This window comes from Chelonia mydas, chromosome 8 (genome assembly GCF_015237465.2).
Source record: "Chelonia mydas isolate rCheMyd1 chromosome 8, rCheMyd1.pri.v2, whole genome shotgun sequence".
In the NCBI taxonomy this organism is placed as follows: Eukaryota; Metazoa; Chordata; order Testudines; family Cheloniidae; genus Chelonia; species Chelonia mydas.
This window is the reverse complement of record NC_057854.1, coordinates 50,471,896-50,489,280: the sequence shown is the minus strand read 5'-3', so window position 1 is coordinate 50,489,280 and position 17,385 is coordinate 50,471,896. Positions and strand designations below refer to the sequence as shown.

The window sequence follows — 17,385 nt, the reverse complement described above, 5'->3', positions numbered from 1 at the left end:
CAAGACCATCAGTTAAAGTAGAGCTGTGTTAATAAGAGAGCAATGGAAGCCACACCTAAATATTTTGTTAAGAGAAAACACACTTTACATTTTTTGAGCTCAGCATTGCTTGCTTATCTCCTCTTCTATCCTGTAAATCACTGAGTACATGTGCCAAATTATTTCCAAGGTTTGCCAACACACAAGCATTCCTGGGCCAATCAATGCAAATTTAGCAAGTCTTCATCCAATAGGATTAAGCAATATTTTATTGGCTGAAACACCTCTCTCTCTTCTTTTTGGTGAAAGAGTCACACATAGATATTTCACTTTAACTTGGCATAGCTATCATGGGATATATTAAATGCATCTAAGTTAAATTGTATTTCTTTACGGAAAAGCATAGCATGGTAAGACAAATTTGCCTAACTTCACAGGCTGTTTCTCTATAAGCAAAGTCAAGGGAATTTTACAAGAGATGTCAAACACAGTTGTACCTTCACGGGTGTTGAAAATTCACTTACTGCCCTCCTCCCTTCTCTCCAATTTCTAACTCAAATTGGTTCCCCTCTTCCCTCCTTCTCTAACTACCTGTAGAGATGGAGCACTGAGGACTGAGTGTAGGCTCTGTTCAATTTTCAAATGCAGAGGAGCGTTTCAGAGGCCAAAATTTACAGAAAATTCTGAGAAAACTCCTCTCCCCCACCACCCACAAGTTCTTCAGTTAGCACTAGATGCCAATATCCTCACCCTCATTCAGCCTTCTTAGAGGGGAATATGAGGAGGGCAGCAGATTAATAAAAGCTCTTCCACCCTCTTCTTCCAAAATTGGTAAGAAGCTCTTCTGAGCAGAAGGAGATCGCCTCATCCCCAAATACAATACCAGCCGAAACAGGAAAGAACTTGCTCGAATGCAGCTGCTTGAGAAGTGTTCCCCAAACCTTTGCACAGCCCCATGACCCAGTGAAATGATTGCTATGCTAAAAGAAGTCTGTTTCCTGCATCTGCTGCTGCCATCTGGCGCTGGCTGTCCCCCAGATTAGGGGTGATTCTTACAAGGCAACACCCCACAAAGTTGGTTAATGGATAGGGAACAGCTACCTAATGCTCCTTGACAAATCTTGGGAGAGAAGGGGAAAGCTTTCCCCCTTCCCAGAAACTGGAAGAGGCAGGGCAGGGAATGCAGCCCTCTCCCTTTCCCTCCCCGCAACGCCCTCAACCCAGAAAATTTCGAAGTACAGGGTACATGTTGTCCATTAAGGGGAAAAAGACATCTGAAAAAGGGAATGAGTGCTTGTGGCTATACAAATCACTGAAGCTCTAACTAGGTTCCTGGACCTTTTGGGCCAGATCTTGAAAAGGTGCCTTTAAAAATGTTGGAATTGATCCAGAAGAATGAAAGCACTTTCATTTAGTCTGACTTTCCATCACAAGAGGTAACAAGACCCAGCTACTGGGACTTGGCCCTGGTGGACCTTGGCCGCATTCCAGCACTACGTGGCATGCTCAAAGTGCAGACGCTGTGAAGCTGAACACTTCTGCTGCGCTGCGCCATGCCCTGCACACTGCCCCTGCCCTCCAAGCAACAAACTAGACAGGCCCTCCTGACCTGACAAGAGCCAGAATGGGGCCCCAAACTGTTTTTGAAGTTAATTGACTCCATTCCCAGCAGAGATGGACCCCCGATTGTTAACTCTTTTAGTGTTTATAATCATTTCAGTGTCACATGACAGGGACAATGGACTTTTTTACTGAGCAAAATGTATAACAGGTTAACTGGTCAAATATGGCTATCCAAATGTTGGTTATAAATGACAACTTTCAGGATAGCCAGATGTGTAGTGCTATCAATCTGACAAAATAAAATAAAAAATCGCAAGCAAATCGCAAAATTTTTTGTTGTTGTTTCTGAAAACACATTAAATTGTTTGCATCTTAGTTGTCCTCTGTACTTTGCTATGGGATCACGTAAGGCTGATGACTGGAGATGAATAAATTGGGAGCAGCATGAAAAAAAGTCACACATGCTAGAAAAACTGAGATGAGCTTTTTGACCTTTATGTTTCTTTGCTAAAAGAAATCTCTCAAAATGTGGAATGCAAAAATACAGGGGAGGCGGCATCCAGCATTTATTTGCAGCAAACACTATCCAACTAAGAAAAAGAAGAAATCTTTTTAAACACTAATTCCGCCTGAACAAATTTTTCTTTCCCTGAGTTCAACACTATATTTAAAGAGACATCATATGGTTAAAATAACTTTTAGGAAAAAAACTCCTTGTCAATGCTATTAGTAGTACCTTAGCGAGTAGGTCTCTCCCCCCCCCCCCCTTTTTTTTTTTTTTTTTTTTTTTTTTGCTATTTATGCTCCTTATAAGTATAGCATTTACCTGAGCACAGACAGTTGAAAATAGACACTTTTTGGTTCTCATTTCCTAGCAGAGAAGTATTTCTTTTTAAAAAACAGTTTAAATTTAATGAAACATTTCCATTGGTGGTTTTAAAACAAAACAAAAGACTCTTGTTACCTCGACTGTAAAAAACAGGTATACAAATACTTTATTAACAACACACCAGGGTGTTTGTGAGGATTAATTAGATGCAAAGCACTCTGGAGATGAACAACACTATATAAATGCTGACATTTAAGGAGTCAAACAGTAAAAGAATAACTGTATGAGAGTTCTGCCCTAATCAGACTCTCTAGACATTGCTTCAACACTCCACTCCTAATGAGACAAATGGCAAATTGAATACAAACCAACTTTACCCCTCAAAACCACAGCAGCAGAATCTCACATGTGCCTTCTTATCTTCACGTCACTTGAAAACTCAGCAGCAGATTAAGAGTCTCACTACTTTCTGTCCAAACGATGTGCCAACCAAGGGTATGTCCACACTACAGTCGCTACAGGAGCTCAGCTACAGGGCTGCAGTCGTGCCACTGTAGCACCGTAGTGTAGACACTTCCTAAATCGACAGAAAGGGGGTTTCCACCTATGCAGGTAACCCACCTCTTTGAGAGGCAGTAGCCAGACGGATGGAAAAATTATTTCATCACCCTACCTGTATCTACAACGGGGGTTAGGTCAATCTAACTATGTCACGCAGGGCTCGGGTTACCAGATGTCCTGATTTTGTAGGGACAGTCCCAATTTTGGGGTCTTTTTCTTATATACGCTCCTATTACCCCCCACTCCCATCCTGATTTTTCACATTTGATGTCTGGTCACCCTATGCAGGGCACAAAATTTTTCACAGCCCTGAGTGACATTGCTAGGTTGATCTAATTTTTAAGTGTAGACCAGGGCTCAGAAGAGGTGAATAAAGTGGGACTTTACAAATGCAGTTTTCAGAGGCAAAGAGAAGGAAGGGGACTATAATCCCTGACAGCAGACATTAAGTATGATGGGATGATAGCTGTAAAATGCATCTATGCATCACTTATAGCAGCATCATTACTGCAAAACAGGACACCCGCTCTCCTGTCTCTCAATACAACAGGGGACAATCACCAGGGGAGGAGGATATGGACGCCCAAACAACCAGCTTCACAGACAACATGGCATGAATGACAATACTTATTAACTACTGCACACTACAGACATAAGTATTTTTCACTTTGGGGAGAAGAGTTTGTGCATAACAAATAGTGCTTCTCTTAGCAACTTCCACAGCAACCAACAAGCTAATAATAATAATGTGAGCTATCCAGTAAAACACAACATTCTCAGCAGAGATCTAGGAGCAGTAAAGTCAGGGTGGAATGGGTGACTGGAAGACTTAGCATCTATGCAACATTTTTGGATGTAAAATTCAACCTAAATGATCATCTCTTTGAGACAGGGACATTGTCTTTGATGTGTTGGGAAAGTGCCATGTTCATTTATGGTACTGTATTCGTAGCAGTAGTAATACATTATTATTAGCTATAACAATAGGAGTGACTCCTGGACTCTTCCCATCTCAGGTTAAAGGGATTACAGACTGGATGAATTATGGAAATGGCCATCATCTCAATGGAGATAGCGATAGTTGTAGCTATTGCTGCCCCACTAGAAATGCTTTCTAGCTGTTACTGAATGTTCTGAAGAGTAGAACTTTTTTTATTAAGTTCCTCACAAGAGGCTATTGAGAAAGCTTAGAAACCAAGGTAAAAAGTTGTGTCATATGTTAAAAATCCAGAGAAGAGACCGAAAGCAAAGCATATGGGAAATCTGCCCGATCTCAAAGTGGAAGGAAGTTAATAGTGGGAGTACTCCAAGAATGAGTACTGTGAACAGTGAGGCTCACCTTTCTTTATAGAACATTAATAAATGTAACAAAACAAAGATGGAGAAGTTTGCTGACAGACAAATTATTCAGGTTACTAAAATATTAGAGAACTATGAGAGACTCTAGAAGGTCCTAATAAAAACTCAGGCAACAGAAAGACAGATAAATCTCACCATGCCCATGGTAGCATATTGGGCAAACCCCCCAACGAAGTACCACAGATTACGAATGAGCTGTAAACTCATCAAAAAAAGATCTGGCAGTACAAGTCACTGTGGACACCTCAGTGAAGATGCCTTCTTAACATACAGCATTAAAAATAAAACAAAAGATTTTCTATGTATTGAGAAAGGATAAAATGTAATAAAGAAAACATAAAATGGTGTTAAATAAATGCACTGGACTTCCTCACTCTAAATATGGCATTCTAGTCTGGTTATCTCATCTCATCTCAGTACAGACAATGCCAAAAAAAAAAATTAAATTAAAAAAAGCCAAGATAAGAAAAACAAAATTGAATATAGAGGCAGAGAGTAAAAGGATTTACATATATAGATAGATTTGAAAGACTAAGATTATTTGGTTTAGAAATAAAAATAAAATGGAATCAGAGGTATACAAAAACATTAAGGTATAAAAAAACAAAAGCTAATTGGGCTCCCCTATTCATTCTGCTGCATACCACAAAACAAGGGGTAAAACTGAAATCTGAGAAACATCAAAATTAAAAACGTGTAACAGGAGATTTTTTTTTTTCATGCTCTCTATAATCAGTCTGAGAATTCACTGACACAAGATATTAGAGAGACAAATGTTTCAGCAAGATTAAAAAAGGATTACACATTTATGTAAGTAGGAATAACGTTTGCAGTTGCATCAGACAGGTTTAAAAATATCAAGGAGACTGAGCAATCCTCATGCTTCAGGGGGCAAGCTGAATGCCAGCTAGGTTCAGGAAGGAATTTTTCTCCAGTAGCACAGTGCTGCACACTTGACCAGGTGCTTCATTTTAAACCTTCCTCTGAATTATTTGGCATTGGCCACTATCAAAGGAAGGACTGAGAATAAGATGGAGAAATCATCTGTTTTGTTTTACCAATTCCTATGTTTCTAGGAGTAAAGTGTAAAGTGTAGAAAGGAACAGGTCCAAAGAACACAGCGATACATGCATAAGAGCATTACATTTCATAGAAGCGATTTTGTGGAAATGAGAGGAACACTGAGCATGGTGCAGAGGAAGGCTGTATTAAAATGTGTGTGTAGAGAAAGACTAAAGAATGTTAAACTACTATAATCAAGGTTCAGCAGTGCAATTATCCTGCAAAATTAAAATACTAGGAACAAGCGGGCAGCCTCTAACTTCAGCATTGTAAGCTCAAAAAGAGAGTGAAAAGTCTTCAATAGAAATAGAGAATGTGAAGGGTACCAAACAAGGCTAGAGTCACACTTCAGGTTTGTGACGGAAGATAAGGGAAGCAAAAAAGCAGAATGAATTAGTGTTATCCAAAAAGGTGAAGGGGAGTTGGAAGGGCTTTTATAAATATACTAAGGGTATGTCTACACTACAAAATTAGGTCGAGTTTATAGAAGTTGATTTTTAGAAAGCGATTTTATACAGTAGACTGTGTGTGTGTCCCCACTAAGCACATTAAGTCGGCGGGGTGCATCCACAGTACAGAGGCTAGCGTCGACTTCTGGAGCATTGCAATGTGGGTAGCTATCCCACAGTTCCCACAGTCTCCGCCGCCCACTGGGATTCTGGGTTAAGCTCCCAATGCCTGATGGGGCAAAAACATTGTCGGGGGTGGTTCTGGGTACATGTCATCAGTTGTCCCTCCCTCCGTGAAAGCAAAGGCAGACAATCGTTTCGGGCCTTTTTTCCGTGCAGGCACCATATTGCTTTCAGCAGACGGTGCAGTAGGACTGCTAACTTTTGTCATTGAACCACCACTTCCACTGCCACTCTGCTCTCCTGAATCCACCTTGCAGGTTGTCAGCCATCGCTTCTGCTGCCACTCTGCTCTCTTGGTGGTCTCGCAGGGCCGCTTCCGCTGCAACTCTGCTTGGCTGCTCTTATCTCGCCATAACACGGCAAACGTGCAGCCCGCTCAGCTGTTGTGTCCTGGCAGCAGACAGTGCAATAGGTCTGCAAACCATCGTCATTGAACGACCGCTTCCCCTGCAACTCTGCTCTCCTGCAGATGCCATACCGTGGCAAGCATGGAGCCTGCACAGATCACCGCGGCAGTTATGAGCATTGTAAACACCTCGCGCGTAATCATGCAGAAGCAGGCGAGGAGACGACAAGAGCGATGAGAACATGGACACAGACTTCTCTCAAAGCACAGGCCCCTGCAATTTGGCTATCCTGGTGGCAATGGGGCAGGCTCATGCCATGGAACGCCAATTCTGGGCTTGTGAAACAAGCACAGACTGGTGGGACCGCATAGTGTTGCAGGTCTGGGATGATTCTCAGTGGCTGCGAAACTTTCACATGCATAAGGGCAGTTTCATGCAACTTTGTGACTTGCTTTCCCCTGCCCTGAAGCGCAAGAATACTGAGATGAGAGCAGCCCTCTCATAGTTCACAAGCGAGTGGCAATAGCCCTCTGGAAGCTTGCAACGCCAGACAGCTACTGGTCAGTCGGGAATCAATTTGGAGTGGGCAAATCTACTGTGGGGGGCTGTTGTGATGCAAGTAGCCAATGCAATCACTGAGCTGCTGCTATCAAGGGTAGTGACTCTGGGAAATGTGCAGGTCATAGTGGATGGCTTTGCTGCAATGAGATTCCCTAACTGTGGTGGGGCAATAGATGGAACGCATATCCCTATCTTGGGACTGGACCACAAAGGCAGCCAGTACATAAACCGCAAGGGGTACTTTTCAGTGGTGCTGCAAGCACTGGTGGATCACAAGGGATGTTTCACCAACATCAGTGTGCAATGGCTGGGAAAGGTACATGATGCTCGCATCTTCAGGAACTCTGGTCTGTCTGAACAGCTGCAGCAAGGGACTTACTTTCCAGACCAGAAAATAACCATTGGGGATGTTGAAATGCCTATAGTTATCCTTGGGGACCCAGCCTACCCCTTAATGCCATGGCTCACGAAGCCGTACACAGGCAGCCTGGACAGTAGTCAGGAGCTGTTTAACTATAGGCTGAGCACGTGCAGAATGGTGGTAGAATGTGCATTTGGACATTTAAAAGCGCGCTGGCGCAGTTTACTGACTTGGTTAGATCTCAGCGAAACCAATATTCCCATTGTTATTACTGCTTGCTGTGTGCTCCACAATATCTGTGAGAGTAAGGGGGAGACGTTTACGGCGGGGTGGGAAGTTGAGGCAAATCACCTGGCCGCTGATTACACGCAGCCAGACACCAGGGCGGTTAGAAGAGCACAGCAAGGCATGCTGCGCATCAGAGAAGCTTTGAAAACCAGTTTCATGGCTGATCAGGCTACTGTGTGACAGTTCTGTTTGTTTCTCCTTGATGAAAACCCACCCCCTTTGTTCACTCTACTTCCCTATAAGCCAACCACCCTCCCCTCCCCCCTTCCATCACCGGTTGCAGAAGCAATAAAGTCATTGTTGTTTCAAATTCATGCATTCTTTATTAATTTGTCACAAAAATAGGGGGATAACTGCCAAGGTAGCCCGGGAGGGGTGGGAGAGGAGGGAAGCACCGGGTGCGGTGGGGGAGGAGGGGAGGAGGGAAGGAAAAGGCCACACTGCACTTCAAAACTTACTGAATGCCAGCTTTCTGTTGCTTGGGCAGTCCCCTGGGGTGGAGTAGTTGGGTGCCCAGAGGGCCCCCCTCCCCCACGTTCTTGGGCATCTGGGTGAGGAGGCTATGGAACTTGGGGAGGAGGGTGGTTGATTACACAGGGGCTGCAGTGGCGGTCTGTGCCTTTCCTGCACCTCAACCGTATGCCGGGGCATATCAGTTTTATCCTCCAGTAGCATTGCATCCTGCCTCCTTTCATCATGCTGCCGCCACCTCTCCTGTTGCTCCAGCCATCTATCCTCTTGTGCATCCCTCCTGTCCTCACGTTCATTTTGTGCTTTCCTGGACTCTGCCATTGTCTGTCTCCACGCATTCTGCTGGGCTCTTTCAGTTTGGGTGGACTGCATGAGCTCAGAGCACATTTCATCATGAGTGCATTTTTTTCACCTTCTTATCTGTGTTAGCCTCTGGGACAGAGATGCTAGTCACAGCGTTGAAACATTTGCAGCTGCAGGAGGAAAAAAAGGGAGATTAAAACTGAAAAAGACACACTAGCCATTTAAAAGGAGGGGCTGATGTTTTCGGGTTAACGTGCAGCACAAACCCAACTACCCCTCCCCCCCCAATTCTCTGGGATGATCGCTTCACCCCCTCCCCCCCACCGCCTGGCTAACAGCGGGGATGATTTCTTTTCAGCCACAGGCAAACAGCCCAGCAGGAACGGCCACCTCTGAATGTCCCCTGAATAAAATTCCCCTATTTCAACCAGGTGACCAAGAATGATATCACTCTTCTGAGGATAACACATAGAGACAAAGAATGGATGTTGCTTGAATGACAGCAAACACTGGGACTACATGCTGCCATGCTTTCTTATGCAATGATTCCAGACTACATGCTACTGGCCTGCCGTGGTAAAGTGTCCTACCATGAAGGAAGCAATAAGGCTGCCCTCCCCAGAAACCTTTTGCAAAGGCTTTGGGAGTACCTCCAGGACAGCTTCATTGAGATGTCCCTGGAGGATTTCCACTCCCTCCCCAGACACGTTAACAGACTTTTCCAGTAGCTGTACTGGCAGCAAATGCATCCCAAGTCTTCAGGGCAAAGTAATCATTAAACACGCTTGCTTTTAAACCATGTATTATATTTTCAACTCACCAGAGCTGCCTTCTCTGCCTTCAAGGTCCGGGAGCCAGGGTTGGGAGGGTATTGGATCCAGGGTGATAAACAGTTCCTGGCTGTCAGGGAGAATGGTTTCTCCACTTGCCTGGTGTGCACAATCATCTTCCTCATCTCCAAAATCCTCATCCCTGTTGCATGAGACTCCCCTTCCCCTTGCTCGAGTCTACGTACAGGGGTGGGACAGTGGTAGGGGCACCCCCTCATCATAGAAGCAGCATGTCTGGGGCTCTGACCCCGAGCGGGCGTTTGCCTCTTGGGTTTTTTGGTAGGCTTGCCTAAGCTCCTTATGTTTCACACTGCACTGCTGCGGGTCCCTGTGATAGCCTCTGTCCTTCATGCCCTTGGAGATTTTTTCAAATATTTTGGCATTTCGTCTTTTGGAATGGAGTTCTGATAGCACAGATTCGTCTCCCCATACAGCGATCAGATCCAGTACCTCCTGTTCAGTCCATGCTGGAGCTCTTTTGCGATTCTGGGACTCCCCCCATGGTCACCTCTGCTGATGAGATCTGCACGGTCACCTGTGCTGATCAGCTTGCCACTCTGGCCAAACAGGAAATGAAATTCAAAAGTTCGTGGGGCTTTTCCTTTCTACCTGGCCAGTGCATCCGAGTTGCGAATGCTGTCCACAGCGGTCACAACGGAGCACTGTGGGATAGCTCCAGGAGGCCAATACTGTTGAATTGCATCCACACTAACCCAAATTCGACCCGGCGATGTTGATTTCAGTGCTAATCCCCTCGTCGGGAAACAGTACAGAAATCGATTTTAAGAGCCCATTAAGTCGACAAAAATGGCTTTGTTGTGTGGACGGGTGCAGAGTTAAATCGATCTAACGCTGCTAAATTCAGCCTAAACTCATAGTGTAGACCAGGGCTAAGGGAAAAAAGTCCTGGCAAGAAGCTAGGTTCATCAATAAACATGAAAACAAACAGTTATGGGGAAAAAATTTAAAAAAACCTAGTTTTTAACAAGACAAATAGAGAGGTATGAGAAATTGGGCAATAACAAGGACTTTGCAAAAAAATTAATACAAACTAGTACAGGAAAACACAACAGGAGGGGCACGTGATATGGATTCCAGGGTCCTAAATGAATTAAGTTAACAAACCACTGTGAATTATTTTGGAAAATTCACAGAGAAACAAGCATGTTTCAGATACCTGGGGAGAGTTAAGAGAGAAGCAGTACTGCACTTTCAGGCCCCGGTTCTGCAAGTTACTTCAGCACATGCGTAACTAAACCGAAGAGTAGTCTTTCTGACTTCAGTGGGATGGTGCACATGCTTAAGCAGCTTGCTGAAGAGGGTCCTAAAACCAGGAAAGAGCAATCCTAGCAACTAATATCCAGTGATTCTAACTTTAATCCCAAATCAAGGAATAAATATTAGCAGAAAGAGGTCTAGTCATCTGGATGATGACAAAAATATGGGTGATAAACATCAGGGCTTTATGAAGAACAAATCACATACCACTCTCTTAGTACTGTTTAATCAAGCAGCAAAATTTGCAATGAAGGGACTGCAGTAGACGTAAAGCCTTTAGAGCCAAAATTATGGCTCAAGGCTACGGAAGCACCTCTGCACAGATAGACACTCTTTGGGCTGTGCAGCACACCAATGTCCCAAAACTGTGCAGAAGGAGTGCAAGCAGCCAGATCTTGTTTGTTCCATGTGCTGAGAGGAGGAAACAAGTTTCTTGCCCCTCTATTCCTCCATCATACTTGCACACAGCTTGCCATAATGTGCACCTATACTACAGTAAAGCACTTCATTCATAATATTCAAAAACCAGTAGGAGAACACTTCAATCTTCCTGGTCACTCAATAACAGACTTGAAAGTGGCAATTCTTCAACCAAAAACCTTCAAAAACAGACTCCAATGAGACACTGCAGAACTGGAATTAATTTGCAAACTGGACACCATCAAATTAGGCCTGAATAAAGACTGGGAGTGGATGGGTCATTACAAAAACTAATTTCCCCATACTAATTTCCCCCTACTGTTACTCACACCTTCTTGTCAATTGTTTGAAATCGGCCACCCTCATTACCCCTACAAAAGAGATTTTTCCTCCCTTGGTATTCTACTGTTAATTGGATTGTCTCATTAGCACTGACCCCCCACACACACACTTGATCAGGCAACGCCCATCTTTTCATGTACTGTGTATATATATCTGCTACTGTATTTTCCACTCCATGCATCTGATGAAGTGGGTTTTAGCCCACGAAAGCTTATGCCCAAATAAATTTGTTAGTCTCTAAGGTGCCACAAGGACTCCTCATTGTTGGTGCTTCACAATGTAGCTTATAGGCTTATTTGAAAAATTTATTCAAATGGGCTTTTTTAAAGTTACTGTCACGGCTTGCACACTGGCTGAAGGACTACCTAAAAAGGGTAATTATGATAAATGACAATGTAACAAGTTGTGAGAGGTTGACCAATGGGGTGCTGCAAGGATTGGTGGCAGAACTGGTTTTGTTTAACATCTTTATTAACAATCTGGAAGTTAAACAGCACATTAATGACATTCAGAGATTATATTAAATTAGGAGGTACAGTGAGTGCTAGTGAGGACAGAGAAATAACGCTAAGGGATCTGCAGGGGTTAAAAGTAGAAAACACCATACACGGTTCTGGGCAAGGTGATACCAGAAATACATCAGTGAATTGGAGCAAATTCAGAGAGGAGCAAGAAAAATGATAAAGGGGCTGGAAAGCCTGATTTATGGAGGACACATTAAAATAAGGTGATGTTGTTTAGCTTGGCTAAACCATGCTTTAAAGGTAGGGGATACAAAAACTGACAATATCAGTACTTGTTTGTACAATGTGAAACCAAAGCGAGAGTGGAAGGTTATCCAGTGGCCTAAAGGGATATAAATTAATAGTAATAGGATTAAATGAAACAAAGAAAAATTTGGGATAAATACAAGGAAAAATTTTCTGTTGAAGTCTATTGGACTGTGCCCCGGTAACAGAAATACTATCTCTTGACTAAGCACTGGAGAATTTACTGTAAAGAACAAATCTCTATTGCATGGGGATACATATCTCTAATTCCTGTGAGTCTATAAATAACAGCAACCCAGAATAAAGGGAAAAGCGAAAGCTCCATGAGCCTCTTGGAAGTAACTAATAACAAGTCCTTCCAACTATACAGAATCCTTGGGAAAATGGGTGAGAGCCCAAAGCCTCAAATCTTATATGAAATAAAATAAATATCAAGGGTAAATGTAAAGAATGGGTGTTATGGTGTGAGAGAGCAGAACAAAAAGCAAGAGAATATTAAAATAGGAAGGATGAAGTTCAAGCACAGCCAGATGATTTTTCATTAAGAATATTGGGGCACAGGAATCTTGTGCTGCCTGGATACACTACTGGTAGCTCAACAACTCAAACTCCTGCATTGGCACTACTGCAAAATTAAAAACATGTACTTAGGGTCATACGGCCAGAAAAGATCAGAGACTTGTTCTAGCTTTGCAACCTGATTGTAACGGAGCAGTACTCCTGAGACAACCATTGGTCTTGTTGACTGCATAAGATATGCGTCTGGGCAGCAGTGAGATCTCATCATGCTTTGACCTTCAGTTAGGCTGGCTGCATTGTCTTTTGTTCTATTTAGCAGGACTCTTAAAGAGCAAAAGAGGCAGACACTATTCCTGTATATCCAGTTATATTCTGAACTAGAGGCAAACCAAAGAAACTAGTTCCTAAGAATCAGCCTATCACTATTCACACAGGGTTCCCATACAAATCATTTCATTTACTTCAGAGCCTACACCCTGACCTTTTTAGCTCATTTTTATGTGTTTCATCCAGTCTGTTTCTTTCCTCTATTTTTTTTAAGTGCCCATGTACGTCACTGAGTCACATAATATCTGTATTGATTTTAATAAATCAACAAAACTAACCAAAAAAGGTGAGGTGGTAGTTAAGGACCTGGTTTTTTGTTTGTTTGTTTTTTACAATGGGTTACTAAGACCTTTGTTCTGTCACTTCTGGAGGTTCAGTATTTTGGAGTTCTCATGTTTTAGCCTAATCCCCAATTCAAATGGAGTAGCAAGGAGGGGATTGTGGTGTTCTGTCAGAGTGGTACAATGGCTCAATAATGAAATATCGGGAGATGTGCTACTGTAAGACTGAGTTGCACTGACAGAGCACAGTGTGTGTGTAGGAGGGGAAAGCTGGTATTTCGCCTACTCATCTACCACCAGGCCCGGTGGTGGATGAGTTCTATCAGTCTTTCTAACTTCTCAGCAGTAATGTTCAGTCTTTTTTTTTTTTTTTTTTTTTTTTTAAAGCTGTGGGTTTTTCCCCCCCCCAATGTTTTGTGCCTAACCTTCCCCCCAGAGGTGAAAGTAAGCTGGTATGCCCCAGTACGGCGTACCGGCAATAGTCGGTGCACCGCACTGGGGCAGCCTGGCTTCCCCAGGGGGCAATTTAAAGGGCCTGGGGCTCCCAGCAGTGGCTGGAGCCCCAGGCCCTTTAAATTGCCTCCAGAGCCCCATTGCTAGAGCCCTGGGGTAGCGGCTGCAGGGCTCCAGCGGCTATTTAAAGGACAGGGGTGGTAGAAGCAGGGGAGCCGCAGGCCCTTTAAATAGCCCCCTGAGCCCTGGGGTAGCGGAGGCTCCAGGGGCTATTTAAAGGGCTGGGGCTCCAGCTGCCTCTGCCGCCCCAGTCCTTTAAATAGCCGCTGGAGCCCCGCTGCTTCCCCAGGGCTCTGGCAGCTATTTAAAGGGCCAGGGCGGTAGAAGAGGGGAGCCCCAGGCCCTTTACATAGCCCCCGGAGCCCCAGGCTGCTGCTGCTACCCCAGTGGGGGGGCACTTACCTTACAGGGTGGGCTGGGGCTGGCTCTGACCCCCTCAACCCGCCCCTTCCATCCTAGGCCCCACCCCTTCCGGGGGCCAGAGCTGGCCCCAGAGTACCGGTAAGTCACTCGACTTACTTTCACCCCTGCTTCCCCCGCAAAAATATGTTTGGCAATTGTGGAGTGAGAAGTAACACTACTGAATCTAGGGGGAAACTGAAGTAACCTAACGCTAATGTAGCTGGGGGTTGGGAATGAAGAAAAGGCCAGGCACTAACAGTTCTTATCTCTATACACAAGCCATTCCTTATCCCTTCTGTAGTGCACTGCCAATATCAGCAAAATCCTACTTCACTCCCTTTTGTGGGAGATAAATAAGACAACCACATTCCATATATTGGTCAGCATAGGCTGATTGTGACATGGTAAACCAAAGAATGCGTATGCATAATTATAGAGATTATAGAATATAAGTTTAAATAGAAGAATATGCTTTTAAACTTATATGTAGGAGGCAGAGAAACTGAATTTCCTGAAGTTTACATGCCAACCCTTTAAATAAAACCATTTCCAATGACCACGACAGAAGAGATTATTTAAAAGAATGTTCACTTACCCCACATTATGCATTTGTAAATCAAAACTCCAAGCACTGGACAAAGGCACATTAACAGTCAGAAAGTCGATGCCTTTTTCTGTTTGTTTACCACTGTTTGGGGTTTAGAGGAAAAGCTGCACAGAACATTGATTTCCAGTACATTCTATCAAGAGTAAGAGTTTTAAATGCTTACCTGAGAGAACAGAAGCTTAGAAAGCTGTAAATGCAACTTATTTTCAAAATCTTGGCATAACCCTGCCTGCTCTGCCTCTCCCCACCCCCCTCCAAAGCCAGGAGCAAAGAATCACTGAAACAGCACAATGCACAGGTTGCTGGTTTGCCCCCTCAAATGTGCAGTGCGAGTATCAATGACTGAAGAACAAAACCAGGTGCTTTCCTATTTCTGTGTTCTTCCTGTCTAAAATGGGCACCCACTGAGATGAAGAAAACCCCACAAATAACTTTTAATGCTATTAGAGCCACACCTTCCATTCCCAGACTACTAATATTGGGCTTACCTATACTTGTGCCATTTACCCCTCTCCTTAGATCGATCCCTCCTGGATCCAGAAAAAACTTAATATGAATCAAGAGAATATACAAGAGGGGTTTTCTATTCATAAGTAGAGCTGGATCTAATTCACAAAGTTAGAAGGATGTCTGAATTCAGTAGTTTTGGTTTGGGCCCAGCTCTACTCATAAATGCTCTGACTTTTACCTGCAAGCCACTAACCTAATGAGATTAGAGGGCTGCAACATCCAGCATTTGGTGTGAAACACAGGTAGGTGTCATCTCATCTTTACTGTGGCCTGGTAACAACCACAGCATACGAGATAGCATATGCAGAGAAAAACCTACAAAAGCCAGCAGTCTTGTCTTTTATGTACAAATCAGGAGGGTACACCAGGCCCACCATTACACAGGTGGTCAGGAGAACAGGGGAGCACAAGACAAGCTGCACAAGTGGTAACAATAGCTACTTTTTGCTGTTTATGACCAAAAGGAGAGGGTGTGGACAGCTTCTTGCACCTCTTTGCCTCAGAGTTCTTATAGCCCCATTAAAATTGCAAGGAGGAAAGAGGAAAATAAGACAGTACCCAAAGAAGCATTAGAAGAAAAAATAATTTGGAAGACAAGACACAGGAAGGAAGGGGGAGTGCTGAAGAAGAAAACACAAGTGAAAAGAAACACTTTTAAAGTGTTAACGACCTAAATTCACAGACAATACAAAGCAGCTGAAGACAAGACATTTGAGAGGGATAGTAAAGAGTGAAAGGTACGGAAATGAAAAACAAAAAACCCAGGCTGACATTAAATGATTTGGTACATGGCATCTTCAAATCTTGTTTGTGATTTATAGATAAGCTGTAGACACACCACCACAATACATTCAAACATCTGTAAGACTAATGGCATTTCTTATCAATACAGATGGGTTGGGTAAGAGTTGCTAGGACTTACAAAAGCTCCCAAAAATCCTCATGGTACCCATATGTACTCTGCTGCCCATGGTTATACTATAAGGATTCATTGCATATAGACAAGTTTTGAGATTTTATAAAGTTATAACTAGTACATTCTGTAATTAGACTAAAAACCTATTTTCGAGTGCCCTTTAGAACACAGCATATTAAGACTACCAAAATAGTCTCAGTATGAATATTTACTTCAGATGGTCTTTAAAACAAGGAAAGCGCATTTTGGTGGTCCCTCAACAGATACCAGAAGTTCAACTTTTGGTCTCATTATGAGGCTTTGAGAAAAACACAGGAATCGAGCATGGGTAACTACTCCAAGATAGTGATCTCCCTGTATTTACCACTGATAGTTTAATCTGAAAGAGGACAGGAAAACAGTCCAAGATGGAGCTACCATTAACTTGACTAGGAACTTTTTTCTTTCAAATCCCAATTAATTTGGAGTTTATGATCGGGCTCAGATTAAATTAACTTTAATAAAATTGAATCCACCTTCATACTGGCAAAATATCGATTGTAAAATTAAAGAATCCACCACTTATTTATACATTAAAAAGACAAGGGAGAATTTTGTGGGGATTCATCACAAAACAAGCACGTAAACATGTCTGTATCTGAAGTTAGCTAAAAACTATTCTTCCCAGGGTTGTGAGTATTCTGGGTGACTTTCAGTGATTTGGAGGTTATGGGGTGAACAAAATAAAATGCAGCTATACTGGCCTCAACTCCACAGAGAACACAGGAAGAGAAATCAGTGCTCATCACACATAAAAAAGGCCAAAAACTGTGTGGATAAACATTTTAATTTTCAAGCTTTCAAGAGTTCTTACACACAGTAGAGAAGAACATAAAAAATCTCTATAATAATACATCTGGACTTTGCCTTTTTTAAACCAAGTCTAACTATTGGTAAAATATTAAAGAGCACTTCATTTTAACTTGACTTGTGATTTGACAGACCTTTCTTCTTTCAGACTAAGAAGAACAATAGAAAAGCCTTAGTGCTGTAGGTTTTAGTACAGCAACTGGACTCTAAAGATGTTGGCAAGAAAATCCACACTCCATACTTGAAAAGGTAAACTGAAACTAACAACCAGAAGAATTAAGGCCAGCTAACGCACACGTGCAGAGATCCATTTCAGTAGCTTTAAAATAAAGCGGTAGCCATTTCAGACCCCTAATTCATTCCAACTGATATGGGGAAAACACACATGCCATCACCAACCTAAAGTTCTTTTTTGGAGAAGAAAATAAATGTCCAGTGTGAAGCCTACAAAGCAATCTCACGGGTATCTAGGACATATTGAAATTAGGCTGCTCACCACCCCATG

The 17,385-nt window shown here is 43.1% G+C and overlaps 1 protein-coding gene across 8 annotated transcripts in view; it reads right to left on the bottom strand.

Annotated features, from left to right (window-relative positions):
* The window catches only part of RASAL2 (RAS protein activator like 2), a 275,645-nt gene that overhangs the window by 57,001 nt on the left and 201,259 nt on the right, over positions 1–17,385 (bottom strand). The gene's annotated exons all lie outside the window — the stretch shown is intronic.